This window comes from Gossypium arboreum, chromosome 6 (assembly GCF_025698485.1).
Source record: "Gossypium arboreum isolate Shixiya-1 chromosome 6, ASM2569848v2, whole genome shotgun sequence".
Classification (NCBI taxonomy): Eukaryota; Viridiplantae; Streptophyta; class Magnoliopsida; order Malvales; family Malvaceae; genus Gossypium; species Gossypium arboreum.
The window spans coordinates 26,354,016-26,368,889 of NC_069075.1; the positions used below are offsets into that span (position 1 = coordinate 26,354,016).

Consider the following 14,874-nt stretch of genomic DNA (forward strand, 5'->3'; position numbering starts at 1 on the left):
TCAAACTTTTGGTGCCATTACTTTGGTGCCTGTTTAAGTCCATATAGAGATTTAATAAGCTTACATACCTTATGCTCTTGTCTTGAACAAGAAATCCTTTTGGTTGTTCCATGTACACTTCCTCTTTCAATTCACCATTTAAAAATACAATTTTAACATTCATTTTGTGAACAACCAAATTATATTTTGAGGTAAGTGATATTAAGAGTCTAGTTGTAGCAATTATTGCTACTGGAGCATAGGTATCAAAGTAATCAATACATTATTTTTGTGTAGAACCGTTGGCTACCAACCTTGTTTTAAATTTATCAATGGTTCTATCGACCTTCATTTTCTTTTTAAAGATCCATTTACAACCTATTGGTTTGGAACCCGGTGGAAGATCAACTAAGATCCAAGTTTGATTTCTCATTATTGAATCCATCTCATCATTTATTGCTTCTTTCCAAAAAGCAGAGTCTTGAGATTTCATTGCCTCTTCAAATGTAATATGATCAAATTCCATATTATAACAATAAGTTATTTTATTACATATACTTTCACCTTTTCCTTCTTCAAGAAACATAATGAAATCTAATCCAAAATCTTTGACCTTTTTAATCCTTTTACTTTTTAAATCTTGACAAGATTCATTATTATTATCAATTTGTTCCAATGGAATCTCATTCTCATTTGAAGAATGAATCAATTGTTGTGGTTATAATTGTCTTGAAATATAATTAAATCTATTTTCATCAAACATAACATCTCTTGATTCAATAGAAGTATTAATTAAAATTGAATCATTTGGTTCAATTACCATGAACCTATATGCCTTGTTATTATGTGCATATCCTATAAATATGCATTTAATTCCTTTTTCACCTAACTTTTTACGTTTAGGTGTTGGAACTTTGACAATAGCTCTATAGCCCTAAACCTTCAAATAATTAAGGTTTGGTTTCCTTTTCTTCCATTGTTCATAGGGGGTTACTTTAGTTTCCTTATTAGGAACTCTATTCAACATATGACAAGCTGTTAGAATAGCTTCTCGCCAAAAACCTTGTCCAAAACCTGTATATGATAATATTAAATTTACCATTTCAATCAAGACTATTTTTCCTTTCAGCTACACCATTTATTTGTGGTGTATAAAGGGCTAAAACTTGATGGATAATCTAGTGGATTCAAAATAACTTGGATTATAGTATTCTCTACCTCTATTCGATATTAAACACTTGATAAATGATTCACACTGATGTTAAACTTCAGATTTATAAACTTTAAATTTATCAAACTCTTCATCTTTTGAATATAATAAATATACATAGCAATATCTAGAACAATCATCAATAAAAGTAACAAATATTTATTTTCACCTAATGAAGGAGTATTATGTATGTCATATAAATCACTATGTATCAAATCAAACAACTTTGTTTTCCTTTTAACCTTAGGGAAAGGGTTTCTTGTGATTTTAGTCAACATACATGTATTGCATTTTCAATATTATTATTAAAATAGGATTTAAATCTAAGTTATGCATGTCATTCAATTTTCTATAATTAAAATGATCAATAAGAAGATTCAATCATATAAGTATAATTGGTATTTTAATTTTATTAATAATATTGAGTTTGAACATGCTCTCATACATATATCTTTTTCCTACAAAAAATCTTCTCTTAGACAAAATAAACTTATCTGCCTCAAAAATAAGTTTGAAACCAAATTTATTCAACATACTTCTATACATTAAATTCTTCCTAACTTCTGGCACATAAATTACATCATTCAAGATTAAAACTTTTCCAGAATTGAATTGTAGTTCAACAAACCCTTTGCCTTTGATTGTTGAGGTGGAAGAATTTCCCATGTACAAGACATTGTTGCCATTTTCACATTGTGTAAACTTGTGAACATGCTTTTATCTTTGCACACATGTTTCGTTACTCTAGTATCAATCCACCATGCATTATCATATTCTGCCATATTAATTTCAAATATCAATGCAACAAAATTTTTGTTATTATCAGCCTTAGAAGATGATTTCTTCTTTAAAAATCGAGATTTATTCTTGAAATGCCCTGGCTTACCACAATGATAACATGAGCCCTTTTGTTTCTTTTTGAACATAGGTGCTCTATCAGTCTGTTTGAACTTTCTCTTGAATGGTTTAGTAGTCTGTACTTCTTCCGTAACATGCACTTTGGCATTTTCAAATTTAGGTTCTAATCTTGCTTTCGATATTCTTCTTCAATACGAAGATGATTTGCCAAAGCGTCAAGAGATATTTCTTCTTTCTAATGTTTTAGACTTCTTTTAAAGTCTTTCCAAGATGGAGGAAGTTTGTCTATTATGGAGGATACAACAATCATTTCATCCATTTTCATATTATATTGCATAAATTGATCTAACATTTTTTTCAATATCACGAAATTGTTCCATAACAGAATGACCATCAACCATTTGATAACTATTGAAATGACTGACAAGAAATTTCTTACTTGTAGCATCTTCGATCATGTATCTTGTCTTCAATTTGTCCCATAATTCCTTAGCGGTGACCTCGTTTTGGTAGGTGTCGAACAAACCATTAGATAAACCATTGAATATGTGGCCTATGCATATGTAATAAACATTGCCCTATTTTTTCCTTTTTTGGGTTTCAGCAACATATTCAGTTTCATTTTCTTCAAGCCTTGGTGTATCCAAAACATAGGCAATCTTCAAAGTTGTTAATAAGAACTGCATCTTTTTCTGTTATCGTCAGAAATTATCACTATCAAAACGATCAAGTTTGACAAAGTTGGAAGCCAACTCTCTCTTAGTGTTCCATTTCATTTGTTGTGGAAGTCATCATGAATTATATAACCTTAAAATTGTTAGTACAAATATCCGGTGAGAAAAGTCTCAAACACACGAACAGAACTCGAATAGAAAATAAAGAAATAGGACAAGGCTCTAAGGCGTGTATCAAGTCACTATCTTTAAGGTTGAATTTGTCCTTACCTATATTCGGTGTGCAAAAGAGTTTCAAGTAAATTAACCTCGAGGATACAATGAAGCCAATGACTATTTGTGTTTTGCACTGACTATAATAGTCCACTAAGCACTGAGCAATGAATAATAGGAAACTCAATTTCTATAAAGAATTTTTGCAGTAACTCTTTATAGAACAATCTAATAATATTAGGAAAAGAGGAAGGAGAGAAAGAACTTTTAGAACTTGTTGGTGTGATTTCCAAATGAAATCTCACTCCTATTTATAGGAATTTTCATATCTCTTTATAGAGACATCTTTCAATAGGCGTCTTTCGAATAATAATGTCTTTACAAAAACATATAATTATTCATTTAATAGTATAACTATTCAAATAATATTTTTAAATAGTTATAATTTTTTTCAAAAATCAAATGATATAACTTTTGACTAATGACCAAAAGATTTATCTTTTGATTAATTACACTCATTCATTTATAGTTATTGGAACATTATAAATATTTGAAAATGTTCCAACACCATCAAATAAAATCCAACCATCAAGAGTAGCAAAGTTAAAATACAATCCTCAAAAACCAATAAGTTCCTAAAATCACTAAAATTTTCAAAAGACGAAAAAAAATATCATCAGCAACATATGCCATGGTAGAACACAACACTAGTATCTCCCCCTTAGTACGAGCATCTCCCTTTCAGCACCATTGCTCCCCTTTTTTATCAACAATATTTCTAAGTTATTTATCATCAGAAAGGGCCAAAAGATCAGCACTCAAGGCCTTCTATTTGTCTTGAATCTTCTTCACAACCTTGGTCTGTGCTTTTAACTTGGCAATGTGCCTCTCATTTTCTTTGATGTAGGCAATGAGGTCATGAGGCCTGAAGAAATTGGTACTTCTTAGGCCTGTGGTGCTTTCTCCTATTCAACATCCTCACCTCCACTTGTTCATTAGTTGTGTGTTTGTTTTCTAGCCATTTGTGGGAGAATTTCAGTTCAAGCACTGAAACTAAAAGAAATAGAAGGCCACATGTAAGTCTTTAAGACTCTTAGAGTATTCAAATTATATATAATCATGTAATATTTTAACTAAAAAGTTAATGATATTAACTTTTAGATTAATTAATAGGATTATAAAATATATAGATTAAATATCAAATTTAAACATATTAGAGAGATCAAAGGTGAAATTTAACTATTTTTTTAAAATGAAAAGAAAAAGAAAGCATGAGATAGAGAAAGCCATGTGTCAACAAAAGAAAGGTGCAAATGATCTCCCTTTTATATATAGATATCTATACTGTTAATAAAATCTTTGATTAAGTTAGTGTCATAGGTTAATTGAGCACCAACTCAATTAAGAAATTACAGAAATATTCTTTCGTAATTAAAATAAGTCATATTTTTTTAGGTTATTTTAGTCATTTTATTTTAACAAAAACCAAGAAAAATATGCATACGGTGAGATTTGAATTGGCGTTAATTAATTTAATAAAACTTTAAATTTACCATTCAACCAAAGTTTTATTTTGATATTTTTTCTACATTTTTAATATGCACAATTTAGTATCTCCACCAATCAACTCAACATTAACTTACAATAAATCACAATACCATGATAAATAATTATAATGCATTTAGTATTGTTAATCGATGTATTTATGTATTTAAATTTTGTTTAACTAACAATTTAATCTAATTGTTTTATTTTATAGCGTATATATTTTATGTGTTATTATGATTAATTAATTTCAAAGTATTTGTTTTATTATTTATTTTATGTTATTTTTAAATACACATCTATATTTTAAATTTATAATTTCCATGTATATGTGTAATAAAATTTCTAATATAAATAATAATTGAAATTGTTGTGATATAAGAATATAAAATAATGTAAAACATGATGACAAAAACAACAAAAATAACGTACAATATGTAATATCTATAAAAATATAATAAATTATATAAAACCATAATAAAAACTAAGGTACAAAATGACAAACATAAATTTACTTTTAAATTAAAAATAATTGCATTACTCTTATTGTAGTGTTGTTTTAAAATTCACTCAGGGTTCGAACTTCCCTTGCTCCAAGGGAGTAATGGTAAGCATATATTGGGATACTTAGTTGTCCATGGGTTCGATTCGGGTTAGACTCTAATAAAATTTTAGACTTAATTAATAGATTTAAGTTTGACATGACCCAAAAATTAAATTTAAATTTTTGCTCAAACTCGACTCAACTCATTTGTATTAACTTTTTTAGTTTTTATTTTTATTTAAAAATTTTAAAATATATAATACACGAATATATTAAAATATTAAAATAAATATTTTCTAATAAATTAAAAATAAATTAAAAATCTTTATACTTAAATAACATTAAAATAAGTGCAACTTAACAAGCAAATACCTCTAAAATAGTAACAAAATTAACAATAAAATAAGTGTTATACAATATTCAAACATTAACAACAAAATAGTAGCAATATAGTAGTGAAATGGTAGCAAAAAAGTGATAAAAGTAAAAAAAAAAATGGAAAAACAATAGCAAAACAATAGGGTTTTTTTTATTGCAAATTCAGGTCGGGTTGAGCAAAAAAAAAACTTATCCGAGGCCTGATCCATTTTCTAAACGGGTCTTATTTTTTTACTCAAGCTCATTTTTCGGGTTTATATTTTTGTCCAAACTCTCCCATTTTTCAAACGAGCCTTTGGGTCGAGCCGGATCAACTCTATGTTGGACGTCATGTGAGTATGTCCCTACCATGGATGCGTGAGTATTAACTCTTTAATTGTAAATTTACAAAAAAATAAACAAAATAATCATGTTATAGTCTTTTACGCTCAAATAATTATTTCTTTTATATATTTTTTTAGTTTTCTTATTTGCACTTAAAAATAGGCATAAAGATTTATTTGACTTTTAATTTTACAAAAAAAAAGCATTTTAACCTTCCATTTAATCTTTCGTCTTTTTTAGCATTAAACTTGTATTATTTTCAAATCACTTCAAAATAGATGAAATTATTAATGTTTGTTTACTTTTCTGTCATGGTATATGCACATAGATTGCCATGTTAATAATTAATTAATTTTTAAATTTAAAAATTTTAAAATTTAAAATTATTAACATTATTAAAAAGTATAATATTATAAAATATATTTTAATTTAGAAAAATTAATTAATTTCTTATGTCTACGTATATGCTACGTCAACAAAGTTAACAAATATTAATTTCTCCATTAATTTTAGGGTGATTTGATAAAAAAAATCCAAATCCAAAAGTTGAAAGAGGCGAAAATTAAATGAAGGGCTAAAATGATTTTTTATAAAGTTAAAGGGCCAAAAAGTCATCATTCTTAAAAGTATTAAACAAAAAATAGTTTAAAGAAAATTTTGAAGAAAAAAGGAGTGACTAATTGTGAGAATTTAGGGTAGTTTTTTATTAGATAAGTAATTTCCTAAAAGAGCTCTTTTATTATTTAAAATTTAGGATAAATTTTATTTAATTATAAGAAAAACATTTAGACATTCAAATGAAAAAATTTACAATTTAGAAATTCATATTATATAATTCGATCATTTTGATCACACTTTTATTAAAATCTCAAACAAAAATCTTACATAATATTTTTGTTTTAAATTTTATTTTCCACCTAATTAAATTAAAATCCATGTCATTACTATTCATAAAAAATAGTATTTTAGTACCCAAACTTTTAATTTAATTTAAATGAGATTTAACCCTAAAAAATTTGGGACATTTGCATTTGTGGGTCTCTAGTGTCAGTTTCTGCCTTGGTGGAGACTTTCCTTTTTCCCCAGACATATCTGCAAATACCACAACAAACCCTTAAGTTTTACATTTCAAAAATTAAAAGATCTCCCCTTTTTTTTGTTTTTTATTTTAAATACCCAACATCAAATATTTAAAAAATTAACTCAGAAGTGAACTTATAGGGATAATCAAATGTCACTACTTCAACAACATTCAAAACCTTCTTTAGCATTTCTTTCCCTCTGCATAAATTCCACTCACTTAACCATTTAAAAACTAAAAAAAAAAAAAACATATAATCTTATGAAGGAAGAAGGGGGAGAAGGGGGACCTAATCATCCAATCAGAAGAGGAAGGAGCACCAGCGCCATGAGCGAAGACTACCAGAGGGGATGCATTGTCTTGGATCAACGCTGATTTCGAGGGTGATTCTTTTGTCTTCGGTTTGCCTTTTCGCCTTCGCTTTGAAGGCCGTGAAGAAGCCATTGATTTCACTTCCTTCGTTTACCTCACAAATTGAACAAATAATTTGATCTTTGGGCTTCTTCTCAAATGAGTTAGAAATTTGGGTGATTAAAATGATAATTTTGCTATGAATAATAGTGACATCGATTTTAATTTAATTATGTAGAAAATGAAAATTTAATCGAAAATGTCATGTCAAATTTTCATTTAAAATTTTAAATATGATTCACAAACTTTTTATTTTAGTGTCTAAAAAAAATTATAGTTGAATCCCTATATGTGAAGTTTACCTTAAAATTAATAGAAACTACTAAATTACCAAAATATCATATTTGTATTTACTTATCTATTATTATTATTATTATTATTATTATTATTATTATTATTATTTTACATTCCCTTTATTGAGATGGAACTCAATTAACTTATGATACTTAGTTAAAACTTTTTTATACAATAATAGGAGTAGGGATAGGGGTAATACGGTTCAAACCCATGCAAATAAGTGTTTGACAAGAACTTTAATTATTGTTCCATACAAGTCAAGACAACTCAGTTAAGAATTTTATCTTAAGGATAGATTATATATAGACCTGATCATGGGTTGGACTGAGCTAATGAAAAATTTGAGGCCCGTTTTCTAGGTTCAGCCCTAAAAAATGGGCCTAAAATTTTGTTCAAGCCCAAACTAGATAAAAAATGTTAAACTCGAGCTTGACCCGACTGACCCACCCGTATTAAATTTTTATATAATTTTTAATATAAAATAAATTTAAAAATATAATACATCAAATACACTAAAAATGTTAAAATAAATATTTACCAACAAATTGAAAAAGCATTAAAAATATTTATACTGAAATAACATTAAGATAGTTGCAACTTAACAAACAAAAATATTTAAAATAGTAACAAAATTAATAATAAAATAAGAGTTATATAATATCCAAATAATAATAATAAAATAGTAGCAATATGATGGCAAAATTGTAGCAAAACAACACCAAAATGGCAACAAAAATAGTAGTGAAATTTTTTTAGGCAAATTCAAGTCAGGCCGAGCAAAAAAATCTTACTTGAGGCTTAGCTCGTTTAGAAAATGGGCCTTATCTTTTATTTAAGCTCATTTTTCAGGCCTATATTTTTGCTTAAATCTTCCCACTTTTTGAGCGAGTATTCGAACTTAAAAGTTAACCCGACCTATGATCAAATCTAATTATATATATAGCATGAGATTGAAAAAACTTTTAAATCAACAAAATGTTTTTTATTGGCCATTTTGAAACTAAGTTTAGATCATAATAATATATTATTTTATTACAAAAATTTGAAGATTGGAAAATATTTTATAAAATTGAAATTACACTTATATATATTAAATTACAATTTCACTATCATTTAAGTTGCTCAAAGTGCATTTTATTGATATTTCAATATTATAAAATTAAAATTTATCCTTTTAAAAAATTAAGAATTATTCAAGGAGCAAGCTAGGAATTTTATTTAGGAAATTAAAATAAAATTGTAAAATTTGGGAAGAGACAAAACTAAATATATTATGTTAAAAATATTTAAATTAAATATTTATTTTATAGGAAAAAATTGAATTTTACTTATTAGGTGCTTATGTGACCCCTGCCTCCCCTGACTTCCCACTATAAACTGAATGCATCAACCTTCTACATTTAGATATTTTGATTCAATTAGTAATTAAAAGAAATCAAAATTTCATTATTATCTTCATTTAAATTTTTAAGTATGATTTGAATTAATTATCGAAATAGTTGTCATATTTTAATTATGTTTAATAATTTTACATTAATTGCATATAAAAGAATATATTAATTAATTAATTAAAATTAAATATACAAAATCTTGTGTAATGCATATAATACTAAAAGTTACTATCATTTATCAATTAGTTACTAAGATAATAATCCTCTCTAACATAAAATTTATTTTAACCATTCATTTAATTTTTCATCTTTTTAGCCTTTAAATTTACGTTATTTATCAAATCACCCTAAAATGGATGAAAAATTTAAAGTCTATTAACTTTGTTGATGTAGCATACACGTGAATTATCACGTCAACAATTAATTAATATTTAAAATTTTAAAAATTCAAAAAATTCATAATAAATTATTTAAAAAGTAAAAAGCATAAAAATAATTTTGATATTTAAAAGATTAATTAATTGTTGATGTGATATACACATGGACCACCACGTCTACAAAATTAACAAACATTAATATTTCCATCTATTTTGTAGAGATTTAATAATATTGCAAGTTCAAGGACTAAAATAAAAAATAAAAAATAAAAAATAAAATATATGGAAGACTAAAATGGCTTTTCTTCTTACAAAGTTGGAGAGGCAAATAAATCATTATACTTAATCCTTATTCACATTAAATTCTCAATTCCAACTTGGATAAGCCATTTCTTATCTCTCTAAAAACTAGTATGATTGAAAACAAAATTCCCCTACAGAGTGAAGACATACTTAGTATACTTTAATTGAATTTTTTTTCAATCAACACTGTTAGCTAATATATGTCTATCATACATTTCTTATATGTAATACAAAACATAGATTGGTTCTTGATAAGTGCTAAAAGTAATATGTTTTAACTTCATTCTTAACACGTTTTTGGGTAATTACTCGATGTTAATTGTGAATTTTATACTTCTAATCCTTTAAATTCATGTTTTAATGCTTAATAGATCACTTGGGAGTAAAAGGAGCGAAAATCGAAGCATTGGAGCAAGTTGAAGGAGCCATACAAGCTACACATTTTCACATTGCCAAACCACACGATCGTGAGCATCTTGTAGGTCATGTCAATTTCACGGGATTGTGTACTGAACAGTGAAAAATCGTGATTTTTAGTTTTTCAAGCATTTTAAGACTTAGTATATATGACAAAAATAAGAAGATAGGAGGGAGCTATAAAAGAATAATGAAGAAAACAACTCGAAAAACACCATTAAAGCGGTTTTGAAGCAGATTTCCGTCAAGATTGAAGATTTCTAGTTGAATTCTTAGGAAGTTATCATGAGTTTCTTTACTACTTTCGGTTAAACTATATCTTGAGTTTTTTTCTATTTTCAAGCATGAACTAATTTTCTAAATACCTAAGGTAGATAAACCATATGATGGATACTGTCGCTTAATTCTTAGTTTGATATTTCTAGAGTATTAATCCGTGTTTGATGTGCTTAAATCAGTGGTTGAATAGACTTTGTTTAAGATTAAATCTTGCATAATTGAGTGGAGTTGTATGCAATCCTAGAAATAGGATGACATAAATCTATCGAATTAGAGTAAAATTTAATAGGGGAATTCATCGTACGAGTTAATGTGATAATATGGGGTTTTAATTAGAAAGAAATTTCAATTAATCAACCTATAATTAATCGCTCTTATGCTCGAAAGAGGTATTAGCATAATTTAAGGATCTCTATGGATCAAGGTGCTAAGTAAAGAAATTGTGTAATTTAGATTGATAACGACAGATGAAATTTAGATGGATTCTTACCTAGGTATTGTTTTGTTTCTTGATTGTTATTCGATTATTTTCGTGTTCTGTTCTTTGTCACATTCGTTAGTCAATTAAATTAGTTAATTTTAGTTTTTAATTGATCATTTGAATTATTCGCTTAAATAATAGAAAGACGATAATTGCTAGTACTTGTAGTCCTCGTGGGAACAATATCTTTGCTTACCATAACTATACACTATCAATTGATAGGTGCACTTGCCTTGGTCAAATTTTTAGTTAGTTTCATGACAATCAAGTTTTTGGTGCTGTTGACAGGGACTAGAATATCAGGAAAATTTTATTTCTATTAACTGAGTTGTTTTTTATTTTTATTTTAATATTTTTGTTTTTAATTTAATTTTTAAATTCTAATTTTTCTTTTGTTTGATTCTTTCAGGTTTCCTTGGTTTATGACTAGAGGCAACATGTTAGAATAATTAGTTTTTTTATAGTAAAATTAAAAAGACTAGTCATAGAAATCAAAAAGAGATTAGAAAAGCAAGGTAAGGTCAACAACAGATTTTCATAAATGATCAAGAGAAAAATGACATTACTATAGAGATGGATATTGATCCTAGTAATCTGCAACATCCTACTCCTCGTACTATGTATGACTTTGCTAAGCCCATCCTAATTGGGGCTGAATCGAGTATTGTTAGACCGACTATTACTGCAAATAATTTTAAGATTAAGCTAAACACAATTCAGACGATGCAACAATGTGTTTAGTTTGATGAGTTGCAAAATGAAGATTCGAATGCTCATTTAGCTAACTTTTTGGAGATCTACGACACGTTTAAGATCAATGGCGTTACTGATAATTTCATACACTTACGGTTTTTCCCATTCTCTTTAGGGAACAAGATGAAATAGTGGTTGAATTCACTTCCACGGGGTTCCATCATTACTTGGGCTCAAATTATTGAAAAGTTTTTGTTGAAATACTTTTCACCAACCAAAACAACCAAATTGAGGAATGGTATCTCTTCTTTTGCTCAATTTGAGCTTGGGACACTATATGATGCATGTGAGATATTTAAGGATCTTTTGAGAAGGTGTCATCATTATAGATTACCTTTGTGGCTTCAAGTTCAAATTTTTTATAACTGTTTGAATCCCTTGATTAGGCAGATAATTGATGCAGCAGTTAGTAGAACACTGAATAATAAAACACCTGAGGTCGTTCATGAGTTTATTGAGGAGACATCACTGAATAACTATCAGTGACAAGTTATAAGAAAAAAGCTTACCAAGGTAGTTGATTTTTTTAATATAGATGCAACTGCTATGATTGCGAGTCAGGTGGAAGCTCTTAGTAAAGAAATTGATGGTTTGATTTTTAGTAAACATGTGAATTTGGTAATGAAATGTGATACAACTGGAGCAGGGATGACCAGTTCGAAATGTTTTCCCTTCAAGCCTAGCATGGAGCATGAGCAAATCGACTTTATGGGTAATAATTTTATACTTCAGAATAATCCCTATAGAAACAATTATAATCCAGGATGGAGGAATCATCCAAATTTTTCTTGGAGTAGTCAAGGAAATTAAAGGTCACAACCTCTTTCGGGTTTTCAACAACATTATCAGCAAGAAAAGAAGTCGAATTTGGAAGAGATGTTAACTAAATTTATTTCAGTGTCAAAAACTAGATTCCAGAACACTAAAACAAATTTGAGGTATCAACATACATCCATTATAAGGCGTCAAGAATTAGATTAGACAGCTTGCTAAATTGATTTCGAAGAGACAATAAGGCAGTTTACCTAGTAACACTGAAAGCAACCCAAAAGAGCAAGTCCACGCGATCACTTTTCGAAGTGGAAAGGTGTTAGCCGAGCCTAAAAAGAAGATAAATCTAGAAGCTATTGAGAAAAATGATAGGGTTCAGGAATGCAAGAAAGAGCATAACCTGGTGGTCAAACCACCAATTCCATATCTGGCAAGTTTGAAGAAATGCCACATGAATGAACATGGTAAATTTCTTAAACTTTTTAAATAATTACATATTAACTTACTTTTTATTGAAGCTCTTTCGCAGATGCCCAAATATGCAAAATTTTTAAAGGAGCTGTTAACAAATAAAAGGAAGCTAGAAGAGTTGTCTACTGTGGAGCTAAATGAAGAATGCTAAGCCATTATCCAAAACAAGCTACCCACTAAGCTGAAAGATTCAGGGAGTTTTACTATCCCTTGTTTTATCGGTAGCTTAAATGTTGAAAAAGCTTTGGCTAATTTAGGTGCTAGTATAAAATCTAATGCCTTATAAAATGTTCAAACAACTTGGTCTTAGGGAATCGAAACCCAATAGGATGAGTATTCAATTAGTTGACAGATCAATTAAGTATCCTCGGGGTATTATTGAGGATGCGCTTGTTAAAGTAGATAAATTCATATTCCCTATTGATTTCGTTATATTGGACATGGATGAGGATATTGAGGTACCTATGATTTTAGGTTTACCCTTTTTAGCCATTGTTAGAACTATTATTGATGTGGGTAATGGTGAACTTGTGTTGAGGGTAGGTGACAAAGAGGTTACTTTTCAAGCACGTGATGTTGTGAGAGTTTCTAGTGAGCAATATGATACTCGTTATTCTATTGATGTTAGTAATCATGTGGCTCAATAGTTTTTGTAGGAAATCATTCATGAAGACATGTTAGAACTATGTTCTATTCAAGGTAATATAAATCAATGGACAAATGAAGAAAGAATGGTGCAACTCGATGAACTAGATGAATGGCAAACAAAAGCTTATGACAACCCAATAATGTAAAAAGAAGTAACAAAGCAATATCATGGTGTGAATTTAAAGAGGACAAACCAATTCAAAGTTGGAGACAAAATGTTACTGAACAATTTAGATCCATGAATGTTCCATGAAAAACTTAAGTCAATCTAGTCAAATTCATTTATGGTAAAACACATGCTTTCATCAGGACAAATTTAGGTAACACATCCTGAATATATAACGTTTAAGGTAAACAGTCATCGACTCAAACTTTATCTTGGTGGTAATATTGATAATAAGAGAGAAGAGCTCCGGCTCCAAAATCTTAATTAACTGAGTGCGTAAATAGGAAAGTCGAGCTTAGACTCTAAATAAACGCTTCTCGAGAGGAAACCTAAGTGTTTTTTTTTTAAATTTCATTTATTTGTGTTGCATGCTTAGTATTATTTTTCTTACAGTTAATTTTATTTGTTCCAAAAAAGGGGGACTAAACAGTTTGAAGTAGACTACACGACCAAGCGACACAGCTGTGTGGCCTACATGGAGGGGGCACACACCCATGTGCATATGAGGAATGGATCAAATCGGAGCCCCACAGTCATGTGACCCAACACGGGCTAAATACACAATCGTGCCTCCTTTTTAATTTTGAACCCTAATTTTTATTTTCCCTTCCTTCACTTTTCCCCTTTTATTTTACTTCACCAATCCGACCACCTTTCTCCCCCACTTTCCAAACGCCGAACAACCCCGTCGCTCAACATACCATCATTCTCTTATCTTCCTATCTTTCTCTTTTCTCTCCACAACCAACTATCTTGTTCACCGCTGATTGTTCTTCCATCACCATTCTTTCCTTTGTTGCACCTATCAAAGATCCGCCATCCCTTCTTCGATTTTATTCCCTAGTAAACACCTTCGTCACTCAACTGTACTCTCCTCTCCCTCTCATTCGCCATTTCTCATTTCTCCTCTTTTAATTCCTGCTGGTCATTTCTCCCCACCATCCTTTCCCTTTGTCCTTTTGCCCTTTCCGCCACCATCAGTTATCCGCCCATACTCATTTCTCCTACGCTGCCGTCATTCCCCTATACTCTGTTTGTCTCCATCCCTTGCTTTTGTTTATTTTATTTAATATTATTATTGTTTTATTATTACCATTTTGATTTTTATTCTTATTATTACGCCTATTATTATAATGCTAGTTTAGTTAGGTTATTTCTGTCTTATTAATATTAGTATTAGATTTTGTTTTGATTCTTTCTATGTTTTTTAATGATTAGGTGTTCATCATAGGGTGAATTACATGCTAATTAGTTTTGTTTCATATTTTGATCATTCATCTATTACATTAGTTCTTATTGGTGG

General features: G+C 28.8%; 1 non-coding gene across 1 annotated transcript; it reads right to left on the reverse strand.

Annotated features, from left to right (window-relative positions):
- Window positions 1-11,740: 11,740 nt before the first annotated feature.
- Window positions 11,741-11,847, reverse strand: LOC128294557 (small nucleolar RNA R71). Its single transcript, XR_008284867.1, has one exon. It is a non-coding gene; the product is annotated as a small nucleolar RNA R71 (small nucleolar RNA).
- Between the last annotated feature and the right edge of the window lie 3,027 nt (window positions 11,848-14,874).